This window comes from Gavialis gangeticus, unplaced genomic scaffold (genome assembly GCF_001723915.1).
Source record: "Gavialis gangeticus isolate Ggan-Ray unplaced genomic scaffold, GavGan_comp1, whole genome shotgun sequence".
Classification (NCBI taxonomy): domain Eukaryota; kingdom Metazoa; phylum Chordata; order Crocodylia; family Gavialidae; genus Gavialis; species Gavialis gangeticus.
The window spans coordinates 47,196,442-47,209,157 of record NW_017728995.1 but is presented as its reverse complement, the minus strand read 5'-3'; positions in this window follow the sequence as shown (position 1 = coordinate 47,209,157).

Below are 12,716 nucleotides of genomic sequence, written 5' to 3'. Positions count from 1 at the left end.
CATACATTCCTTGTGCCAAGTTAACGGCTTATATTTTTTTCTAAACAAGTCCCACTTTACTTTTTTTCAATCAGTCCAGACAGATGGCAACTAAAGAAAACACTTTCGTGTCAATCTGGTAGATACACTCGCTGAAATACTTTTGCCAAGAAACAGCAGACTAAACACGCACAAGGCCAAATAAAGATGCTTCTTTTACAGGGTAGAGGTACAGACCTTCTTAGGACTTAGAGAAGTACAATAGTAACTGTAAAGGGCCTGCAGGGAGCAGCTGTGCCACTTCTGATTTGCAGCACAGTTTAATTGGGGTGAGGGTATTCTCTCAGAGCAAGCAAGAAGGGCACCACATTTCTAAAAACATCAGTAGGGGATGTTTGTTTTATTTTTTCACTGAGGGTACCTGCCAGTTCTGGCACCTTTCTTTACCTGGACTTTACTCATTAGAATGGAGTGAGCCTTGTGGAGTTTGGCTGGCAGGAGCCAAAATTAATTTGTTTTACTATCTTATAACAGAATCATATGAATGATGCCTGAATCAGTATCACACAAACACATGATCTATGCCAGCCTCTGATTTTCTACTCCCACTTCGTCACATGCAAATAACAGAGCCAAAAAACGTGGTCTGACGACAAGGGTGCCACATGGATGTTGTATGTTGCCTGTGAAAAATATGGTTAGAATATTCAGAATTAGGTATACATGCTATAGAAGACAGAATATCATCATAAACAGTGCTACAAAGTATTGCTTAACACTTACTAACATCTGGCTATGCAGTAGTCACTGACTAAATTATTATAGAACCCGCATATAAAACCTATTATAATTTCAGTCACAAAGGAATGAGCCAAAGAGGACTGAGGGTGGCTTGGTCCTTGGAAAACTAGCTCTGTGGCAGATGCAGCAAAAAAATAAAAAAATAAAAAATAAATCAAGAGAAGTAGGCTGTGGAACACACAATATTTGCAGATGATACCAAACTATGGGGAGGCGTAGATATACTGAAGGGTAAGGCTAGGATTCAGAGAGACCTAGACAAATTGGAGAAGTGGACCAAAAGAAATCTCATGAGGTTCAATAAAGAGAAGTACAACGTCCTGCACTTAGGATGGAACAATCCCGTGCACCAGTACAGGCTGGGGACTAGCTAGCTAAACCACAGCTCTGCAGAAAAGGACCTGGGAGTTGTAGTGGACAGTAAGCTGAATATGAACCAAGAGTGTGTCTTTGTTGCAAAAAAAGCTGACAGCCTACTGGGTTGCATTAGTAGGAGCATTACCAGCAGATCCAGGGAAGTGATTATTCCCTTCTATTCAGCACTGGTGAGGCCATAGCTGGAATACTGTGTTGTTTTGCCCCTCCCTCCCCCCCAGTACAGAAAGAATGTGGACAAATTGGAGGGAGTCCACTGGAGGGCAATGAAAATGGTGAGGGGGCTGTGGGCACATGACTTATGAGGAGAGGCTGAGGGAACTGGGTTTATTCAGTCTGGAGAACAGAAGACAGAGAGGGGATTTAATAGTAGCCTTCAACTACCTGAAGGGGGGTTCCGAAGAGGGTGGAGCTAGGCCAGAGGTGGGCAAAATACAGTCTGTGAGCTGGATCCAGCCCATGGAGGGACATTGTCCAGTCTGTGACGGTCCCTTTGTCCCACCTGGACCAGGCACTGTCTGGCTCATGGTGTGTCCTGCCACCCTCTGGGCATGCAGCAGGGCTGGAGCAGCTCTGCAGCTGGACTGCCTTTCTAGGCAGCCCAGGTGGCGATAGCTTCTTCTGGCTGCTGCCACTGCTAGCCCCAGCTCCATGGTACTGTCAGGGACCCACATGCACAACCCTGACACCAGCCTGCCCCGTGCCTGCTCCAGACTCAGCCCAGCAGACCAGACCAGCCCTGAACCAGCTGGAACTGCAACAGGACAGCCTAGGTGCAGGCTCTGGATGGCTGCAGCAACAAGGGCCCGGCAGTGGGAGGGGAGGAGCCACTTTTCCCCCAGACCCAGCAGTAGTTCAGCGTAGACGAGTGGTCTGGCTAGTCTGGAGCTAGGCCACGCTGTTGAGCCAAGTCCAGAGTGGCTGCAGGCCAGTCTGGGGTCATGGCTGTACATGTGGATCATAGAATCATAGAAGTAGGGTCGGAAGGGACCTTGTAGATCTTCAAGTCTGACCCCCAGCCTGGGCAGGAGAAAAACTGGGCTCAAATGACTCCAGCCAGGTAGGCATCAAGCCTCCTCTTAAAGACCCCCAGGGTAGGAGCCAGCACCACTTCCCTTGGAAGTTGGTTCCAGATCCTAGCCGCCCTGACAGTGAAGTAGCTCTTATGGATGTCTAATCTAAACCTGCTCTATAACAACTTGTGGCTGTTACTCCTTGTTATGCCAGGGGGCGCTCAGGGAAACAAGGTCTCTCCCAAACCCTTCTGGTCCCCACTAGTGAGTTTTTAGACGGTCACCAGGTCCACCCCCCCTCAGCCTTCTCTTGTGAAGGCTGAACAGGTTCAGGTCCCGCAGTCTCTCATTGTAGGGTCTGCCCTGCTGTCCCCGGATCATGTGGGTGGCCCTCCTCTGGACCCTCTCCATGTTGTCCACATCTCTTCTGAAGTGGGACGCACAGAACTGGACGCAGTACTCCAGCTGTGGCCTGATCCCCACTGGTCTCCATGGGGCTAGGGCCAGTGGTGGTGGCAGCCAGAAGGAGCCACTGCCACTGACTGAGCTGCCTAGAAAGGCGGGGTGGGCCAGCGTTGGAGCTGGGGCTGCACACTGTTGGCAGTGGAGGGGAGGACCCGTAGGGTGCGGTGCTGACTGGACTGTGGCAGCTCTCCAGAACTGCCTATGTGGCCCATAGGCCCAAATAATTGCCCACCCCTGAGCTCAACTGTTCTTAGTGGTGGCAGATAACAGAACAAAGAACAATGGTCTCAAGTTGCAATAAGGAAAGTTTAGGTTAGATATTAGGAAAAACTCTCACAGTAAGAGGGTAAAATTAAGCACTTGAACAGGTTACCCAGACAGGTTGTAGAATTTTCATCCTTGGAGGTTTTTAAGGCTTGGCTTAACAAAGGCTTGGCTCGGATGATCTAGTTGGAGATGGTCCTGCTTTGAGCAGGGGGTTGGACTAGAAGACCTCCTGGATCCCTTGCCCGCCCCTAATTTCCTATGATTCTAACATCAAACTGTCCAAAACCTTCCTAAGAACAAAATTCCATCTATTCTTCTACATGCTTCAAACCATGAACTGAACCTCTTTCTGGAAAGCAGGATCCATTAGAGCATAAATGAGATGCCACAAACACGTTGTTGTGTCTTCATCTTAAATTTTTGGCAGGGCTGACTGCGTTTCCAATATGGGAAGAACGGTTGTTTTTACAGTTATTGTTCAGCATTAAACTTCTGTCAATAATGAAACAATGGAGAATATTTAGAGGACTTCCAAACTAATACTATTCCATTCTACAATAAGTGATAGAGACAGAATACTGCAATATATAGTATTTTGAATCATTGCTGTAGAACTGTGTCATTTTTTAAGGAAAAGCTGGAATGGTCCAAAAGACTGAATGGATATGTTGTATTAAATCTCCTCCTCCACAATTTGGTCTTCAGCCTGTTTTATCTGCTTTTTACTGATGCACTTTCTTCATTCATTCTCTTCCAGTACAATGCTTCTGAAGCTATTTCCACCACTATCTGACGACCAGCACCAAAAGTACATATCATTTCCTTGATAGCTTTAACATCAGGCTGCATTTTTGAGAGGTCAGTTAGCTGGGGGCTGAACATCTGCCTGTTAGTGTGGTGTGAAAGTAGAACTTATTTTGGCAGAAACTTAATTATTTTTTAAAAATGCAGCCCTGATTACCTAGAGAATTTCTTATCAAGTGGCAAACTCTGTTCCTTTGCTATAGCTCATATCAATGTAAAATGATGCTGATTGGCCTTATTTTTCAAGTAGAATATTCAGTGTAACACATTATTTGCCAAGGCATTCTAATTTCATGCCAAAATACCTATAAATCTAAAGATGTAGATATCCAAGTAACCAGGGATCAGTTTAAAAGATATATCCAGGAGACAAATCCTCAAAAGATACTATTAACTAGATTGTTCTGTGGTAAGGACATTCAGTAAACAGATTACCTCTAATAAGCTTATCCTGTATTAAAGCACTAATGAGTTGATGTGGCAATAAGACAAACCTCAAAGGCAATGAATTATAGATGTGCAGTTGGACAAAGGGAATGGAATACGATTTTGTCTTCTCCTGCAGTGTTACTCAGTGGTTCATCCCACTGCTACTCAGTGCTGCACCTTAAAGACTACTAGTGTGCAAAAGCATGTAGCTTTACCCAGTGAACAGGTCATTTCACTTATCTGTGAATCCCACTCACAGGCAAACTGAGCCTCACACAAAATTTTCATTGCATCTCCAGGATTATTTAAAAGAGTGCTTCTGATTAAAAGCTTGCCTGAAAGATTTTACTGCATAGGTTTCAACATGGAACTAAATACAACTCTTAGTTTCATCATTAAACCATCAGAACTCAAGAATTCCATGATGGGTCTAGCAAAATCCACCTAATTTCATCCAAGTTTTGCACCGTAGTTTTTTAGTTCATAAAAGCCTTAATGTTAAGGTTCCAATGGGACTTCAAATTGTGGTAACAGGTCACAAACTAATCTTGTGGGGAAGACCAGGTAAGACTCTAACCAACAGAATTGAAATACACCTCCTTGCACTGAGGGATATATAAAAATTCTACAAATTGTAAGGCAACTTCTAATTTTCATAGAAAGAGGACAGATAATCTTTCGTGCCACCAAATTTCTCAGTCCTACACATATCACTAGGCATGCTGCAGATGATTCTGGATATAAAAAGGGTCTTACAAGTTTGTTAAAAATGTTCCTATTACTAAAGTAGCAAAATTGGCACTAATGTAACATCAATTTGCTGCAAGCTAAAAGGAAATCATTTAATTATCTCCAATGTATGGTAAAGTAGCCTTGATTTAGGTAAATGTCAGGGAGCAATGGATATCCCGAATCAGCAAAATAAAATGTGAAATAATATTAGGGAAGCCAAGATAATAAAAATGATTACAAATGCTAAATTAAATGTAGGCAGAAACAACAGAGAATAAGAGGCTGGTGAGCAGAAAGATTTAGGAAGGTTGAAGCAATTATCCATTAAGAAATGAAGTCTTGAGTCATATTACAAATCAGCATGTCCTATCAAATCTATGCAAGAATGTGCCAATTAGTGGTGCAAACATTCCATTTATGAGAATATCTGGCTGTAATAGTGTATTTGAGAAAGTTAAATAGCAATGTTCAAGCTGTGAACCTAAATGATGATAGTAGAGATTCAGTCAATTTTAGGGGTACAATTTCAGAGCCATCCATGCCAGATTAGACTTGCAGTTTTGCTGACAAGTGAGAGACCAGTTGTCATCTGGAGTGTCAAAGAATAGCTTAGCACTGTCAAGCTTTCATTTACATATTTCTCTCTCTAAAAATCCTGTTCACTAAACACCAACCATGTAACCTTGCTAGTGTGGATAAAACATTTTTTATATATTTCTACAATTAGCAGTTTGAATTAAAAATAAAAAAGTTCACAGGTTTGTGAGCTGTCAGAAGAAAAATCCACACAGTGTTTCGTTCTGTTTATTTAATCCGTTTGTGAAGATGCTGTGAAAAGAGAAAAATAATGATGCACAGCAAAAAGCCTCCTGAGAATCCAGTCATTGATTTAAAAAAAAAAGTTAATTAAGAATGCATGCCTTCAGAATGCTATCTAATTTGGCATACAGGAAAAAAAAAACATCTAAGAGAGAATTAAAGGCAAGTCCCATGATAAAGATGGTTTGGCTTGGATTAAACTGCTAAAAGCATCAGCCTTTAAACACTAGAAAAAAATATACATACATCCAATGGGAGTATTAGCATTGTAGTGAAAACCTCTATACAACATAATATGTTATAATTGCAAAAGGCAGTGAAAATATATGGCTTAATATATCTCTTCCTTTTAAGCTTTCAGGGTTTGGGTGAGAAAGGTGGGTGGCAATAATTGTTTTTTATGGATGGTTTTTGGCTAAGTGGTCATGGTAAACAGATACACGACTAATCTGATATCTATAGACTTTACAATTAGGAATCCCTAAAAATGTCTGTATATATTAACTTCTATCTGAGTAGATGATACGTTATTATTTATGTTAGTGCAGTTCTTTGAAAATAAACAAAAACGAGGTACACTTCCAACTCATGAGTATTTTACATATAAGTTGCATGTAGATAATAATAAACAGTAGGTTCCTTTGACAGGTATAAGTTCAGGCAGCTGCCATTTCAAATATTATATTGTAATCATCATTAAGTCCAAAGGCATAAAAAAGCAAACTCAAAATCTGCATCAATGAATTCTCATAGTTCTTTCAATATAAAGACTGGTCAGTGAAATTTAAGTGGCACTCTTTTAACTGCACCCTTACCAACAGCTGAGTGTACCCATAGCGGTGTGAAATCTCTACCTGTCTTTGAAAACATTAACACCAATCAAAATAATTGCGGCCACTATGATTCTTATCTACATAAATAATGGGTATTTTATCTTTCTAATACCAATAATAAACGGCTTTTAGGAAATAATATTTGATCCATATACCCAAATAAGAGCTACTGGCTAGGACAGTTCAAACCATATTCAGCAGTATCCCTAAATTTTAGTTAACCAGTACCACAAGAATATTAAAGCCCAGCATGCTGTGGTATGCCAATCCATGCAAGAGACAATCCACACAAATCCAGATTCATGCAACACACTCATATTGGGTTTTAGCATTTATCATATTTGCTTGGATATGAGTCTCCAATAATTAGATTCTATATATGGAAAACATAAAATTGTTATAATTTTCCAGGTACAGAATCTAATTATTGGAGTTTTGCATTGAATTTGTCCCCTGTCCACTGCTAGAGCAGGGAAAATAAATTTGGGGGGTCAGGTACCCCTCTTGCCCTCCTTCTCCCCTCCTTACTATCAGACCCTGCTCTCTCTGACCTTGTGGAAGTGAGAAGTGAATTTGAAAACACTGACCTAGAAATAATACAACACTGACCTGTAGAAATTTTCATATAGTATCCATAGACTTAGTTCATCCAGGCTTGGTGCATTTTACCTTTTTTGAAACTGCTGCGTTTTAGCACAGGTACTCTATAAACACACTTTAAGAAGCATTTCTGTACCTACTTAGATACAGTCCAAACCATGCATATTAGTTCAAAGCCAAAATGCTCATGATTTAAGGGTACAGTTAATTGGGCTGGGCTCTAGCAGAGGCAAACATCTCAAGCCACTGTGACCCCACAGCTCAGTGCTTAATATATATTTGTGCTCCAGATACCCCCCGCTCAGGATAGGAACCAGATGTTTTTGTCATGAGTCCTGGGATTCTCTAAAATGTTATATGCAGATGAGCCACAGGGCAGCCTGGTCTGGCTCCATCTCATGAAGGGCAGGACCACACTAATCAAACATAACAGGCTGAAAGAAGGATCAAGAGAAGGATTCTGGGTGAACTGTTTAGGGTTGCATTGGGTGATGTTTGCCAGACATGTAAGGCTGTGGAAGAAACAGGAATCAGTGAAAATGGGAAAGACAGAAACAGCTCAGCTGTGGGAGTGAAGAAGTCGTCAAAATGTATTCAATGTAATGGCTCACCATGACTTTAAAGGAATCAAAATTGAGGAGGACTGTGCGCAATGAGTACTACCACATATCGTATTCAGATGGGCTGAACAAGCCTGTCCTTATGGTAGGTGCGACAAGTGCTGAATCGATAGAGACTCTCACGGTGCCTCAAGTGCCCAAGAGAATTCTGTGATAAGCCCGAGTCGGTAGCACATGCCTTTTGGGACTGTTTTTATGCACAAAAGGTGTGGGGGAAGGTAGTCACCTATTTGAAGGAGTCAGGAAGGGGAACGGGGATCACTATTGAAAATGTTCTCTATGGGTTAACAGAGGGGACAGATGGGTCATAGGGTGTGAGGGTCTTTATCACATGCACCAAGGTAGCGCTATGGAAAGTGCGTTCCCTGTTGGCACTAAAGGGCTCGTGCTTTTCAACGTCAGAGTGTTTGCAGTTAGCAATACACGAGCTGCATTTCTATAGAGGTAGAGGAAAGAATGGGCCAGAAGGAGGGGATACAGCACTCTGGCAAGGGCTGGACTTCAGGGGGTTGTTTCAGCCCCGTATAGGTATAGGATAGACTAAGGGACAGCTTTTGTTGTCAGAAAGAGTGGGTGAGGGCTTTGTCAGTACCTTTGTGTTATATATCGATGCGTGAATCTGTATATATATAAGCAGCAAGGGTAAGATGTCCACTGGATACCACTGCAGTTTTAAGCATGTGAATGAGACATCGTTTATTATGCGAGTCTTATGTACTTTATTGATATTGTATTTGTATTCTCTTTATGGGGCCTCAGTTGGGGTCCTTTTTTAAATCTGTTTGATATTGTCTGATTTCTAATAAAATGTTTAAAAAAAAAATTACCTTTGTGATGGTAGGTGTCACTATCCCCTTTGAGAACTAGCAGCAAGCCTTCATCGAGGCCCATGAAAGGGAGCAAGAGAAGGATGAGCCGCTGACAAACGTCCCAAGGAGCTGGGAGTATGATATAACAGTTGAGGGAGGCACTGATCATCAGGACACTTAGAGCATGGGACCCCAGCAATAAGAGTGTTGTGTATCCCATGTACTGCCATGTATCCCATGGTTTTGCCAACCTGATGTGGCATCTCATGGTGTCTGACACCATCTGCTAGTCCAGGGATATCTACTAGGGCTGTGTGAAGGCTCAGGTGCTGATTTGATTTGGAGGAGATATGGCCCAATTTGGCAGTTGAATCTCTGAATCTGAATAGAATCAGACCAATAAAAAGGTCCAAATCCATTTGAAGCTCTCCAAATAGATTCAGAAAGGATTCGGAGAGCTTCAGAGATTCAGGCAGCCCCCACTCGCTGCCACAGAGAACTGGACACAGGCTCCATGCTAGTAAGTGGGGGGGGGGGTCTGGAGGAGGGGAAAGGGGACCATGGGGGGACCCCCACCAAGCTCCATCCCCTGCCTGCTCCCCTCCTGAGTGCCCCACCCCATGGCTGCACTGCCTGGCCCCAGCTACTGGCTCTTAAAAAAAATAAATAAATAAAAAAAAAAAAAGCCCCCACTCACCAGCTCCTGCCAGGAAGAGGAGGTGCAATCCCTGCTGCCCCCCACTGCCCCACGCTGTGTTGGAGGCTTTGTCATGAGCCCCCATCAGCCGCCCACTCTCCCAGCCCTCCCCCATGGCTGCCCCACCCGACCCCAGTGTCGGTTCTTTAAAATAAATAAATAAATAAAAGCCCCCACTCACCAGCTGCTGCAGCGACTGTCAGGGCCTCTGGGGGCTTGTGGCAGAGCTCCCCATGCAGCGCAGGGCAGTGGGGGGCAGCAGGGTTCACCCCTCTGCCTGGCAGCAGCTGGTGACCCTGGGGCTCTTAAAAAAAAAAAAAAAAAAGAGTAGGGAGATGGGGCCAGGCAGGGCAGCCATTGAAGGGACTGTCCCCCAAACTGGCCAAATCCAAAGCGAATACTAGCTACTTCACACAGGCCTACTATCTACATGGAGCACATCACAGGACAGTGCCAGTATGTGGACCCCATCAGACTGCTGACTGGATGTGGACCACCTAACTGCCACCCCCTGCTACACCTAAAAGTACCCTAAGGACCTTCCCTACCCACAATTATATCCTGCAAGTCACTATTTGTAACTACGTATGTGCCTATAAATCAACTCCCTACTCAAATGCAGTATTGCTGTGTGGGGTTTCCTGTATATTCTTTCCCCCTTTCTACCCCCCCCCAGGCTTAGTTGGATGCATGTTCCATGTGTAACTTAGTTGCATTCACACCCCTACCCCAAATCTCTACTATGCAGCTCCTTGCGCATGTTTTCTGTATTTCCTTATGCCTTGAACTTCATCTTCTTGAATTTTAATATTTTTGGCAACAATGGGATGGTGTCAGGGCTGGCTCTGGCCCTGCCAGTGCTGGCCTAGTATTGTAATACTTACAGGCCTAGTGCCAGTTCCCTGTAGAGGGAACACATGCTCATTTTTTTAAGACACACACACAGTTCCCATTAGGATGTTTGCCCAATATGGGCCATGTGTTTTATAGTCATGGTCAGCGTTAGCCGGATTTATTCTTCATAATTGGTTTCCATTACTAAGCACAAGCTGCTTTTGGCAGCAGTTTAATGACAGACAATGTATTTAATGAAGTTTCCTTATATGTGACTGTAAGATGATGAGCTTTTTTCCTCCATGCTGATTGGGGTGGGGAGGGGGGGACCTCATCTGGTATTCAAGTAAATATGGTAGTTTTCCTTATTTTTTTTCAAAGAAAGAAAGAAAAGAAAACTGCTGCTAAATAATGTCTTGCACTGAAATGCAACACATTTGCTAAGGAGACTAACTCAAGAGTCCATAGCTGAAATGCCCTTAAATTAATCTTGTCAAGGGAAAAAATGAACAGAAACATCCAATATGCATGTACAAAAATACCAAATTAAAGTCTGCCTGGATCTATTTCCCATTTACTCTAAGGCCCCTTTACATTATTTTTGCAGTATTATGTGGACTTAAATTTTTAGGTATACCAAGTATCCAGTCCCACACTCTTAAAAATATTGCACCAGATTTTTTCAAATTATAATTGTTTCTTCTTTCTTACTAAAGACTATAAAAAAAACTTAAGTCCTAGGATTTTAGCTAGTGCTGCTTATGAGTTGTAAAAGCATAAAATTTCAGTTGGAACATGAGGGTAATTTTTTTTCACACTCATATAACCTAGCATGGGTCAAACTTTCCAAAATAAATACTGCAAATATGACACATTTCAGCACAAAATAATTTGTTTGAGCAACTAAAGTTTGGAATATGTAACTCAGCCCCATTCACATACCTCAGGTCAGACCACCAAATCTTTAAACCGTATTTTAAAATATTGTTTCCCAAAACAGGTTTTATCATAACATCCATTGACCTTTTCCTGCCTTACATTTCAGACGCCACTAGATATCTACATAGAAAAAAAGTGTATGCAGTAATGTGCCTCCCACACCTCAGTAATGGATCCCTTAGAAATCAAACTATAAACTAACATTTTTATCATTTGTGGGTTAAACACAAAAACCTAGGAAGAAAGTCTGCTTGATAGTTTGCATTGCTTCTTTTCTGTTAGCCAATTATTCAGAGCCAAGTGTTGACTCTGGATTTAGGATCCAGATACCTTGTTCCACACCCTCACACGACCACTACCTTTCCATTCGATAATACAAATTCATTGATACACAGTGATAACAGAAAAGAAGCAATACAAACAATCAAGCAGTCCTATAGAAAAGACTCTATTTCCCCATCAGTTTGTTATTTTTTGTTTTTTCTTGTTTCATTACTTCATTCAGATACTGAAGAAATGGGACAAATATATGGGATTGCTTATACAGATTATTTATAGAAGTAGAAATGACACAGCACAATGGATCAGAAACAAAATGATAATAAGGCAAACAGGGGACAAAAGCAACTATTTGATTTAGAAAGACCTTTTTTTTAAAAAAAAGTTTAATATGAACGGTGGTAATGGAAGGCCCCTTGGAAAATGAAGCCCTCTGTTAACCAACAGAATGGCCACAGCCCAAAGGGTGAAATGCAAGCTTTCCCACCTTTCTCCACCAGGCTAAGGACAGGAATTACACATAAACTTGTTTAAATGATCATAAACTGGTGGTAGGATGGTAAGTTTAGTGGGGATGAGGTGAACTCAGTGAATGATTCCCGTCTCAGCAGCCAGCACAGGTAAGGTATCAAAGACAAAGCATATCTCACTGTTCTGCTGTTGGAAGAAGCAGTAGCTTTTACTGCCTCATGGGCACATCTATATGTCTCCTGGCCCCGTGTAGATTGGGAAGGGACCTGATGTGCACAGGGCCAGGAGAGAGCTGCCCTTGAAGTGGGTAGAGCTCTCCTGGCCCTGTGCTCAGCCAGACACAGAGCTGCCAGCAAACCCCCTGCCCGATAGGGACTTGCTGGGAGCTGTTTCAGGTGTGAAACAGCTGTGGGTGAGCCTCCTGCCAGGCAGAAAGGCACAGGGCTCACCAGCAGCTACTGTGCTTGGCATGGAGCCAGCTCCTTCAGGGAGCAGTGGGAGAGGCTGGGAATCCAGCCCTCACCTGTCCCGTGAACCAGCCAATTCTGCGAGGAGCTGGCTGCTCAGGGGAGCAAGTGGGGGCTGGGAACCCAGCCCTTGCCTGTCTCCCAGAGCATCTCCACATGGTACAGAGTTGGCTGCTCAAAGGAAAGAGTGGGGGCTGGGAATCCAGCCCCTGCCTGCCCCCTGGAGCAGCTCTATACTGGGAATCCAGATGAGGGCTGGATTCCCAGCCTATGCTCACTCCCTGGAGCAACCAGCTCCACACTAGGAGTCAGGACAGGGGGCAGAGAGCTTCCCAGTCCTGGCACTTATCAGCTCTCAGCTCCCATCACACTCAGATTCATAGATGTCTGGGTCAGAAGGGATCTTAGCAGATCATTGAGTCTGACCCCCTGCCCTGGGGCAGAAAAGAGCACTGGGGTCAGACAACCCCAGCCAAGTGCGTG